This window comes from Octodon degus, unplaced genomic scaffold (genome assembly GCF_000260255.1).
Source record: "Octodon degus isolate 3935 unplaced genomic scaffold, OctDeg1.0 scaffold00446, whole genome shotgun sequence".
Taxonomy (NCBI): Eukaryota; Metazoa; Chordata; class Mammalia; order Rodentia; family Octodontidae; genus Octodon; species Octodon degus.
The window spans coordinates 169,454-182,537 of NW_004525022.1; the positions used below are offsets into that span (position 1 = coordinate 169,454).

The following is a 13,084-nucleotide window of genomic DNA, read 5'->3' on the forward strand; positions in this document are numbered from 1 at the left end:
GTGTAGGAATGAGGAAGTCTCAGCTCTTGGGGTCAGCAGGTATCTAGGCAATGGGGAAGCTGCAACCCCTGGGGCATAGCACATGATTCACGGGGAATGGGCCAGGTGAGAAGGACCATAAATTTAACTCAGCAGAGGAATAGAATGGATACTGGTTAATGGCCTCCCACACTAACCCTAAAGGATACTCAAACACTATCCCTTGCCCTAACCTCAATCCCTAAACCTAACTGTAAACCAAACCATTAACAGTAACCCTAACTCTAACCATAACCCTAATTGTAACACTAATCATAACACTAACCGTAAACATAACCGTAAAAGACCCTAAACCTAAAACTATATCTAATACTAAATGTAAACCTAACCTTAACCCTGTAAGGCCCAAAGAATTTTTAAAGTGCAAACTCCGGTCACAAGGGACCCCCCACTAGTTCTTGACCATAAGGCTTAAGTAACCCTTATCTTGGAGCCCAGATGGGGTTGTAAAACTTCAGGCCTTGCTTAAGAAAACATTACTTCCTGACTTAGGACATTCTTATGAGATAAGGTTACAAAGTTCAGTTAAAACCCACCCATTCTCGGAATACCACCAAAACCATAAAATTAGCCTTTATCTACCCCCTTCTAATTTTCCTTAAAAAGACATATATTCAAACTCACCAAATATTTTGAAGGTCATCCTAAAAGTAACCAATGCAATCTGCTTCTGTAAACCGCTTGCTTCCTCCCCCTTTTGTGGTCTTTGCCTTTAAAAACTGTACCCACAATGCTTAGGTGCACTCTGTTCCTGCGTGTTCAGACCGCCCTGCATGCACGTAGATAATAAAGCTTGCCCTTTGTGACTTGCATGAGAGATCGACTTTTGGGGCCTTCCTTCGCGGCGACTTGACCCTTACATTTGGGGGCTCGTCCAGGATCGTCTCCCATGTGGGAGGACCCCAACAGCCGAAGAAACCTCTCAGGGTAAGTACAGCCATTTGATTTTGTGTCCGGACTTTGTTTCATTTTTGAGTCTCTTGTTTTGTTATATTCAATCTGTTTGTAGTGACTGGGAACAAAATGCGTGATTGTTGCAATCCCCGTGGCGCTGTGGTCTAAGGCGCGTGAGCCCTTGGACCGTCCATAGTCCAGGCCACAAGTCACATCTGGCCCGCATTTGTCTATTGGTCTTGACCGGCGAGTAGCGTGAGCACTTGCTGCCTGCGATTGGCAGATGTGCCTGTATTCGCAGGTCATTCAGCCTAGGGACGCCTTGGTGTGGTGAATCCTTGGAACCACTGTGGACGTGCCCTCCAAGAGGGAGGGACCTGTATGGCCAATAGATTCTGTTGGGTACCCACCTGTGTTTGTCCATCATATTTGTTGTGTTTGTTGTTTGTGTGTCAGGCGCCATAACTACCTTTTTCTCCTCCTACAGCACCTGCAACATTTCCTTTGTTAATGACTATTCAATCCTCAGTGGAATCCCCCTCCCGCCAGCTTCCTTCATGTTCCACTGGTTATTTGTTCGCAGTCTATTTCACTGTTTTTGCCTTCCTCTGTCCCTTTGGAGTTCTGTGGGATGTCGGTTATTTTAATAACATGGGATAACCAGTGTCTACTCCTCTTGCTCTTACTCTAGGTCATTGGTCAGAAATTAAAGAGAGCACACAATCTCTCCCTTAATGTTAAAAAGGAAAAATGGCAAACTCTTTGCTCTTCAGAGTGGCTGTCCTTTCAGGTGGGATGGCCCCCAGAGGGATCCTTTTATCCATCCCTGGTACAAGCGGTAAGAACTGTAATTTTCCATCCAGGCCGCCGTGGCCACCCCAACCAATAACCTTATATTCTAACCTGGCAAGATCTCTGTGAAAACCCACCAGGGTGGGTAAAACCTTTCCTTCCTCCTGCTTCATTTCAGACTGCTCCTCTCTTACCAGTTAAGGCTCAACCCTCCTCTTCCAGCCTCTATCCATCTCTGCCACCCCTGGTTCTCCCGGAATCTCAAACTGACTTAATCCATCTCGATCTAGAGATACCTCCACATCAATATGCACCCACTCTGCCTCCGCCTGCTGCTTCTCCTGCAGCTTCGTCTTCGCCTACTACCTCTCCTGCAACTTCTCCTCCTCCTACCTCCCCCGAGCTTGAATCTTCATCGGAGGATGATCACGGGCCAGCACAGGGAACTCGAGGAGCCTGTAGCAAGCGAGCAAAGAGTCCACAAGAAGTGGCCAGGAATCTTCCACTCCGGCCATATGGGCTGATGATTGACAATGGCCACGGAGGAGAGATGACAACACTCCAGTATTGGCCATTCTCCACTTCAGATTTGTATAACTGGAAAAATAATAATACCCCTTTTCCGAGGACCCATCTAGGTTAACGGCGCTGCTGGAGTCACTTATGTTCTCTCATCAGCCCACTTGGGATGATTGCCATCAATTGTTGGGGACCCTATTTACCCAGGAAGAGAGAGAAAGAATCCACACAGAAGCCAGAAAATTGGTCCCTGGACTGGGTGGTGTTCCTACTCAGATGCCAAACCTCATTGATGACGCCTTTCCCCTCCGCTGTCCGGACTGGGACCCAAATACTCCTGAAGGTAGGGAGCATCTGTCCATCTATCGCTAGACTCTTATGGTGGGTCTCAAGGTGGCTGCTCGCTACCAACCAATTTGGCTAAGGTAAGAGAGATTAACCAGGGGCCTAATGAATCACCCTCAGCCTTCCTAGAAAGGATAATGGAAGCTTATAGCAGGTACACTCCCTTCGATCCTCAGGATGAGGAACTTCGAGGGTCAGTTGCTATGACCTTTATAACTCAATCAGCTCCAGATATTAGAAGGAAGCTCCAGTGCTTAGACGGGTTACAAAGCTCTACCTTGAGGGATTTAGTGAAGGAAGCTGATAAAGTGTTTTATAAGAGAGAAACAGAGGAAGAAAAGGAAGCACGAAAAGCGAGGGAAAGAGAAGAAAGGGAAGAGGAAAAAGAAAAGAGGAATCTAGAGAGGGAGAAAGAAAGGGACTGAAGATAAAATAAGGAGTTAGCTAAAATCTTGGCTACTGTAGTACAGGGGAATACAGATGAGAAAAAGCCACGCCGCCCTTTGTTAAAACCCAACCAGTGTGCCTATTGTAAGGAAACTGGGCATTTCACCAAGGACTGCCCAAAGAGGCCAAACAAACCACCTCAAAAGCGCCAACCAAGAATGTTGGCCCTGGAAGAAAATGATGATTAGGGGGGACGGGGCTCGGTTCCCCTCCCCGAGCTCAGGGTAACCTTTGATGTGGAGGGAACTCCAATTGATTTCGAAGTAGACACGGGCGCGATATTCTCTGCCCTCCAAAAACCACTTGGACCCCTGTCCAATCAAAGAACCTTAATCCAGGGACCAAATGGTAGCAGATACCGAGCCTGGACTACAAAGAGAACTATGGACTTAGGAAGAGGAAAAGCACAACATTCTTTTCTGGTCATACCTGAATGCCCAGCTCCCTAAATAGGAAGGGACTTATTAAGCAAGTTAAGGGCCAGGATAACCTTTGAGCCTCAGTGGCCCCAGGTAACCTTCCTTAACCCACTGGTGCATCGGCCTATGGCAGCTATGCTAACCATGGCCACTGAGGATGAATACCAACTCTATATGCACCCTAAATACCCATCCATCCCTCAGAATTGGCTAACAGAATTCCCCGACTCATGGGTTGAAACTGCTGGATTAGGACTTGCTATCCCCAGCCACCTATAGTCATAACTTTAAAGGCATCGGCTACCTCAGTCCGCATTAAACAATATCATATAAGTAAGGAAGCTCACCTGGGAATAAAAGGACACATCCAAAAATTTCTCACCCTAGGAGTATTAATACCATGCTGGTCGGCCTGGAATACTCCTTTGTTGCAGGTCAAAAAGCCCGGAACTGAGGATTATAGACCAGTACAAGATCTACAAGAAGTAAATAACAGAGTAGAAGACATACACCCTATGGTGCCTAATCCCTACAATTTACTCAGCACCCTGAACCCTAAAAGGACTTGGTATATGGTGTTAGACTTAAAGGATGCCTTCTTTTGTCTGCCTTTACACAAAGATAGCCAACCCCTGTTTGCTTTTGAATGGACGGACCCGATACGGGAACAACAGGACAGTTAACGTGGACTCGTCTTCCACAGGGGTTCAAAAATAGCCCCACCATCTTTGATGAAGCCCTCCACAGGGACCTGGCTACCTTCCGGACTCAGCACTCAGAGGTAACAGTACTCCAGTACGTAGATGACCTCCTGCTGGCCGCGGCCTCAAAGACAAACTCTATGTATGGGACACGGGAACTTTTACAAGAGCTTGCCCTATTGGGATACCGAACCTCAGTCAAAAAGGCCCAAATCTGTCAAAAAGAGGTTACCTTCCTGGGATACACTCTCAGAAGGAAAACAATGGCTTACAGAGGCAAGAAAAAAGACTGTCACCCAAATCCCTCCACCTAAAAACCAGAGACAGTTAAGAGAATTCCTGGGAACTGCAGGATTCTGTCACCTCTGGATACCGGGTTTCGCTTCTTTGGCCGCTCCTCTTTATCCTCTCCTGAAAGGGGACGCCACTTTCATCTGGGGCCCGGACCAACAACAGGCCTTTGACGAGATCAAAAGGGCCCTGTTGTCGGCCCCTGCCTTGGCCCTCCCTGATGTGGACAAGCCTTTCACTCTCTACATGGAGGAAAGGCGAGGCATTGCATGAGGAGTTCTAACTCAGACCTTCAGCCCCTGGAAGCGACCTGTAGCTTACTTGTCAAAGAGGTTAGACTCTAGCCAGGGGATGGCCACACTGTTTAAAGGCCATAGCAGCCGCTGCTATGTTGACCAAAGATGCGGACAAATTAACTTTGGGACAAAAGCTAACTATCTTAGCTCCACATGCTCTAGAGAGTGTTATTCGCCAACCTCCAGATAGGTGGCTCTCCAAAGCCAGAATTACTCACTACCAAAGCCTCCTGTTGAATAAGGACCGAATATCGTTCGGTCCATGCACTACTCTCAACCCAGCCACCCTGCTGCCCAAAGAGACATCAGAGCCCTTTCTCCACACCTGCCAGGAGATCCTGGCAGAGGAAACTGGAATCCGCCGAGATCTCACTGACCTGCCTCTTCCAGACGCTGAGGTAACTTGGTACCCGGATGGCAGCAGCTTCCTGCTAAATGGTAAGAGACACGCGGGAGCCGCGGTGACCGATGGGACTCGGGTTATCTGGTCATCAGGACTGAGAGAGGGCTCTTCTGCACAGCGGGCAGAACTCATTGCCCTTACTAAGGCTCTAGAACTGGCTGAGTGAAAAAGAGCAACTGTCTATACCGACAGCCGCTACGCTTTCGCCACAGCACACATTCCTGGAGCTATCTATCAACAAAGAGGGTTCCTTACCTCAGCAGGAAAGGAAATCAAAAATAAACAAGAGATACTCAGGCTTTTATCAGCTATCATGTTGCCACAAAAGCTGGCTATAGTACATTGCAACAGCCATCAAAAGGGCTCTAGCCCCATTATAAAGGGAAACAACCATGCTGATAAAGCTGCTAGACAAGCGGCCCTAGATACTCCTACTGTCCTAACCCTGGAAATGGCTGAATCGCCCGAACTGCCTGCACCCCCATCTAATGAAGGAACCAGAGCTCCAAACTTACTTCCAACAGGTTCATAAGTTAACTCATTTGGGCATCAAAAGGCTTTGCCTCCTGGCCCAACACAAAAACACCAGTGAGCTCCCGCTATCCAAAATCTATAAACTGGCCAAAAAAATTGTTGATGATTGTAAAACTTGTCAGCTTATTAACTCACACCCCTCTAAATCTGTAAGAGGAACAAGACTATGGGGAGAGAGGCCCGGACAATATTGGGAAATAGATTTCACTGAAGTAAAACCTGCTAAATATGGACTCAAATATTTACTAGTTTTTATAGACACTCTTTCAGGATGGACGGAGGCCTTTCCCACCAAGGGGGAAATGGCACAAACAGTGGTCAAAAAGTTAATGGAAGAAATTTTTCCTCGATTTGGCATGCCAAAGGTAATTGGGTCAGACAATGGGTCGGCATTCGTGGCACAGGTAAGTCAGGGAGTATCCAAGGTAATGGGGATTAATTGGAAATTTCATTGTGCCTATAGAACCCAAAGTTCAGGACAGGTAGAAAGAATGAACAGGACAATAAAAGAGACCTTAACAAAATTAGTCCAAGAGATTGGCTTTAAGGATTGGACCATGCTCCTACCTTATGCCCTATTCCGGGCTAGAAACACTCCAATGACTAAGCCTCCTAACCTTACTCCATTTGAGATCCTATATGGTACCCCACCCCCAATTTGAGACCTCAGTCCTTGGCCTAAAGACTTAAAAATGCCTCAGACCCCTCTAGCTGATAGACTCTTATTGCTTGATCAGATCCAGCGTGTCTTATGGTGCCAATTGTCTGCTACCTATCAACCCAGTGACGAGCCAACGCCCCATAATTTTCGTGTGGGAGACTACGTGTTCTTCCGCCGACACCAGGTCGAAACCCTACAACCCCACTGGAAAGGACCTTATCAGGTACTGTTGACTACTCCCACAGCAGTCAAAGTTGACGGCATCGCTTCTTGGATCCACGCGTCTCATCTCAAGCCTGCTCCTCCGCCATCCGACCATGAATGGACTGTGGAAAAGACTGATAATCCTCTTAAGGTTTGGGTTCGTAAGATTACTTGCCCAAGACCCAATTAGAGAAAATAACCCCAATCCCCACCAACCGTGGAAATGGAGCCTTATAAGATGGGGAGACACCACTCTGATAAAAACATGGACCGGACCTGGTTCTCCCCAGTTCTGGGTGCCCATCTGCCAGTTCACTGTTATAACTCCTTGTATACACTGGCTACCGCCTGGAGTGCCTCAGAAGACCAATTCCTTAAATTAGGAAGGCCTTACGGGTGCACCCCCAATGCGGCAGAGTGATCTACCAGACATATCACCCGTGGCTCCCCACCTTGTTTTGAAGTCTGGATTAATATTTCCCAACCTAACGATCCGGGTTGGATGACCGGACGCACTTGGGGCGTCCAATATTGGGAGGACAAAACAGATCGAGGAGGCTTAATTTTTATAAAAAAGGAACCGGTTCTCAAGGAACCCCTTGGGATGGGACCCAATCCTATTCTGGTTAAAAATCCCCCAGGCTTACCAGCCACCTCAAAGCCTAAAACTACCTCCACCGTGCTGCACCTCATGAACCCCAAACTTGTGCCCACTGTCCCTTATGGACAAGATAACCAACTACATGCCCAACTATACAATCTTATCTTGGGGGCATATTCAGCTATCAACCATACTCAGGCCAACCTAACCCAATCTTGCTGGTTATGTCTGTCAGCTTTGCCGCCTTATTATGAAGGAATTGCTCTCAATGAAAACTATGCCACCAGTACCTCTGGCTCTGGCTGTGACTGGGACCAAAACCATAAACTTACCCTCTCGGAAATAATGGGACGTGGGACTTGTATAGGAAGCCCCCTGCTCATGTAAAGCCCCTATGCGTGACCATGTACCAAATCAGGAATACAAATATGTTTCTTCACACCCCCCCCCGCTGGTCTAAAATGGGCATGTGATACTGGAATAATTCCCTGTGTGTCTACTAGAGTTTTTAATGCTTCTGTAAACTATTGTATAATGGTATCTATATTCCCCCGAGTTTTCTAACATTCGGGGACAGAATTTGAAAACAAAATAATAGGCCAAACCAGATCTATAGGGAACCAGTTTCTATCACCCTAGCCGTGATTATGGGAACAACTGCCACTACTGGCATAGGCACTGGAACTGCAGCCCTTATACACACTAACCAACAGGTAAGCCAGCTACAAGCGGCAATAGATAAAGATTTAAAAACTATTGAAACATCTGTCATGGCCCTCCAAAATTCCTTAACCTCCCTTTCTGAAGTGGTCCTCCAAAATAGAAGTGGATTAGATTTAATTTTTCTCAAGGAAGGAGGACTATGTGCAGCCCTAAAAGAACAGTGTTGCTTTTACGTGGACCGTTCAGGTGTTGTCAAAGAATCTATGACCAAACTAAGAGAGAGATTAGAACAAAGACAAAGAGAATGCCAAGCTCAACAAGGTATTTTTGAATCTTGGTTTAATCGATCCCCATGGTTAACAACTTTGGTAACTGCCTTGGCAGGACCACTAATACTTCTACTCCTTGAAGTAACTATTGGACCTTGTATAATCAATAGAGTCATAGATTTCGTCCGCAATAAAATTGGTAATGTTAAACTGATGATCATTCGGCAACAATATGAGGTCTTAGCTATTAATGATTCCAATCTCTAAGATTAGAGATTTTCAACACGAAAAGGGGGGAATGTAAGGCCCAAAGAATTTTTAAAGTGCAAACTCCGGTCACAAGGGACCCCCCCACTAGTTCTTGACCATAAGGCTTAAGTAACCCTTATCTTGGAGCCCAGATGGGGTCGTAAAACTTCAGGCCTTGCTTAAGAAAACAATGCTTCCTGACTTAAGACATTCTTATGAGATAAGGTTACAAAGTTCAGTTAAAACCCACCCATTCTCGGAATACCACCAAAACCATAAAATTAGCCTTTACCTACCCCCTTCTAATTTTCCTTAAAAAGACATATATTCAAACTCACCAAATATTTTGAAGGTCATCCTAAAAGTAACCAATGCAATCTGCTTCTGTAGACCGCTTGCTTCCTCCCCCTTTTGTGGTCTTTGCCTTTAAAAACTGTACCCACAATGCTTAGGTGCGCTCTGTTCCTGCGTGTTCAGACCGCCCTGCATGCACGTAGATAATAAAGCTTGCCCTTTGTGACTTGCATGAGAGATTGACTCTTGGGGCCTTCCTTTGTGGCAACTCGAACCTTACACCCTAACCGTAACACTAAAGATAACTGTAAACTAACTAAATGCTAACCCTAAAGGTAACACTAACTGTAACCCCAACACTATTCCCTAAGCCAATTTTCTAACTGTAAAGATAAACCAGGACCCTAAACCTAACTGTAACACTAACCCCTAACAGTAATTCTAACATTAACCTAACCTTAACCATAACCATAAACCTAACTGTAACCCTAACCCTAAACCTAACAGTAACACTAATGCTAACCCTAACAGTAAACATAGCCCTAAACCTAACAATAGTTGTAGCTGTAATTGTAACCCTAACCCTAACCCTGACCCTAAACTTAACTCTAAACGTAACCCTAACCTTAACCCTAATCCTACCCATAAACCTAAGCCTAACCCTATCCATAACCTTAACCATAACAGGAACCCTAAGTGTAACCCCAAACCTAAGACTAACTCTAAAACTATATATTATGCTAACCCTAACCATAACCCTAACCCTAAGCCTAAACCTAATCCTAACCCTAACCTTAACCATAGCTAAAACCCTATCCCTAATCCAAACTTTAAGCATGACAGTAACCCTAACCCGAATTCTGAATATAAAACTAACCCTAACAGTAAGCGTAAATCTAACCGTAAATGTAACCCTAACCCTAACCCTAACTTCAACCTAAACCTAACCCTAACACTAATCCCTAACCATAACCCTAATTTTAACCCTAAACCTAATGCTAAACCTAACCCTAACCCTTATTATAACCCTAACCCTATATCTAACCCTAACACTAGTACCTAAAACTATCCCTAAATTTAATCATAACCATAATCTTAAATGTAAATCTAACACTAACCCTAATATTAACACTAAACCTAACTACTACCATAACCCAAACCGTAATTCTAAAATTAACCGTAACCCTAAACATAACCATAACACTAACCTTAAACATAAACCTAGACCTAACCCTAACCCTATCCCTAACCCAGACTTAACCATAAACCTAAACCAAAGCCTAATTCTAAGCCTAACCCTACCCCATCCCTAACAGTAAACCTAACCCTGAACCTAACCCTAAATGTAACACTAACTCTAACCATAAACATAACCTGAACAGTATCCTTAACCCTAAACCTAACCCTCACGCTACCTGTAAACATAAAACTAACACTAATTCTAACCTAACCATTAACTGTAAACCTAACCATAACTGTAACTGTAAACATAACATAACCCTATCCTTAACTGCAACCCTAATTGTAACCCTAAACCTAAGGCTAACCCTAATCCCGAACATAAACCTAACCCTAATCATCAACCTAACCCTATTGCTCTGTTCTTAACCCTAAGCCCTAAAACAAATTCTAACCCTAACCATAAGCCTAAACATAACTGTCATGCTAACACTATCCATAAATCTAGCCCTGACCCTAAATGCAACCATGACCCTAACCCTAACCATAACCCTATTTGCAATCATAAATGTAACCATAACCCTAAAACTAACCGTAACCCTAATCATAAACGTAACAGCAAACTTAACTCGAAACCTAACCATAACCAAAATGGTGACCCGAACCCCAACTGTAAACGCAACCATAACCCTAACGCTAAGGTGAAGCGCAACACTATACATAACCTTAAACCTCACCATAACCCTAATGTTAAATTTAAACCCAACCCTAACACCCACCATTGTGGGAGGCCATTAACTGGTATCCATTTTATAATATTGTCAGCCATTTTCTTAAGTTTCTATTCCCTGCTGAGTTAAGTTTATGGTCCTTCTCACCTGGCCCATTCCCCGTGAATCACGTGCTATGCCCCAGGGGTTGCAGCTTCCCCATTGCCTAGATACCTGCTGACCCCAAGAGCCGAGACTTTCTCATTCCTACACCCCCTATATATACCCAGCACCTCCCCTGAATAAACTGGGACTTGATCAGAATCCTGTCCTGTCCTCATTTCTCATGTCTCCTGTCCTTTGTCCACTCTTCCATTCCCTGCTCCTCCCCCAGGTGACCTTCATTAACTGACCCGCTGGTTAGGGACAAGTGGCACCCAGAGAATGGGGCATCTGGTATGGAGGATTCAGTGACGGAACCATCCGAGAGAGTGCGTACAAGAGAAAGCTGGTAAAAAAGAGAGTAAAAGAGGCAAAAGAGAGAATAAAAGAGGCCTGCGCCACAGTTGCGTGCTGTGAAGTCTGAACCTCGATAAGTGGACAGCACCCTTTTCCCCTTTCCCTTCTACAATGCACAGACATTAAGTGAATGAGATATTTGTAGAAAGTTTGAGTAAAGCATTAAAGGCATGAGGAGTAAAGGTTAAAATTAAGGATTTGTGTCAATATTTTGAATATATTAAACAAGTTGCCCATGGTTCCCTATTGAAGGAACTATTGATCAGAGGCAGTGCAGTACCAACCCCCCAAGGCAATGGCTTTGGGGCAGGAGGAGGGGCCATGTCAGACACGCAAGAGGAAGAGTCTCTTTAGGTGGATGTGGGGTGGGACAAAACTCTGGTCAACAAATGGGATTGCAAGCAGCATTGCTCAGGTAAAGTTGATTATGTCAAATGGGGGCTGGGCTAGTGACTCACTTAGGTCTTTTTAGGTGATTGGTACCTATTTAGAATATCAATCCCAGGTGCTACTCTTTTAGTATTTGTTTGCCCTTTAGGTCTTTTACATCTGGCTCACAGCAGGAGCCTCCCTCCCTCCCATAGTTACAAGATAACTTGTCTTTTGTGCTGTCTCCTTCAAGGGCCTTGCCCTGTCTGACTGCCTATTAATGTTTTTATTTAACTTGGCTACCTATAACACCAGTTACAGCCTTTTCCTACAGGAATTTAATTGATAAAATCTTATCCCAGAGACACTGTGACCCAGTTGTTGTTAATGTGACTTAAAAAAGGGTGAAAATATACTGCAGGGACAAAAGAGCAAGGAGCCCAGCAGGAGGATTTAAAATGTTGTGAGCTTCGACAGAAAGAAAGCACCAAAAAAGCTGTAGACTGCAAAGACAGAGGTCAGAGGATTTCCATTGCTGGGAAGGAAACTGAGAAAAGAAGGGATGACCTGAGGACATCACAGGAGGAGACAGGTCTCCACCCTTTACTACTTCAAAACTGCAAAGGTCAGGGACTTTGCCTTGAGGGGAAAGCTGCAAGGCCCCTGTTCCAGAATGGCAGTGGTGGTTGCCCAATACGGAGCCATGGCTCCATACACCACAGTCATTTTAGAAACTGTGGCTGACAATTAGCTTACTCCTGAGGACTGACAGGCATTATCCAGAGCCACCCTCTCTGGAGGGGATTATCTCCTATGGAATTCTTCCTATATTCAAGGAAACTTCCACAATGATAGCTTCACTGTTGATGTAGGATTTGTTACCTTTACCAGTTGCAATCAAATACTTAACTACAGTAGCCCTATTTGCCCAAAAAAGGGAAATGTGTTTGTATGTGGAGAAAGTTTAGCCTTCACACATTTACCTACCAACTGGACAGGACTGTGTGTCATGACAATTGTATTGCCTGATGTAGATGTCATCTCTGGTAATGATCTCGTACCCCTTCCCAATTTAGATTAAAAAATTAAAACTGGAATTTTCAGACTTATGATATCTAGTACTAAACCGCTTCAAATTAAAACTTAACTGCTTATTAAAAATAAAAGGCAACTTCTGTTTATTATGTATATTAAAACACTTACTGCATTGCCTTGCCCTATTGTCAGCAGTAAACAACAAAATTTTTCTTAAAAAGGGGTTCTTTTAAATTGCAAACAGTTGGTTCCAAATGTGGAGGCACATGCCTGGGGGAAGGGACCAACTGAGATTGGGAGGGCCCCATGCTCTCATCCAATCTCATCCTAGGCTGACACAGATCAACATCTGCAAGATAGGTTCAACTGCAGAGGCCGGTGTTCCTGGTGCTAAGTAGGTGGGTCATGACCATGGCATGCCATGGCTCTAGCATTGGCTGTGTGTGTGGCTAGCTTTGAAAGTACTTAAGGCTCAAGATAGTACTTTAGAAGGTAATGTGGGCTCAAGAAAATCCTTTCTAGGTCCTAAGACCATTAAGCTGTTCCTAGCAGATGGGCATCACACCTATGGAGTAAAATCAACCAAAGACAGAGCCCCAGTGTTAAGTGGTCTGCAAGTTTTGTTTGGTGTAATTGATGTTGTTTATACAG

At 44.8% G+C, this 13,084-nt stretch overlaps 1 pseudogene; it reads left to right on the forward strand.

Moving 5' to 3' along the window:
• The first annotated feature begins 928 nt into the window (after positions 1–928).
• On the forward strand, positions 929–7,533 carry LOC105741330 (annotated as a pseudogene).
• Positions 7,534–13,084: the final 5,551 nt, after the last annotated feature.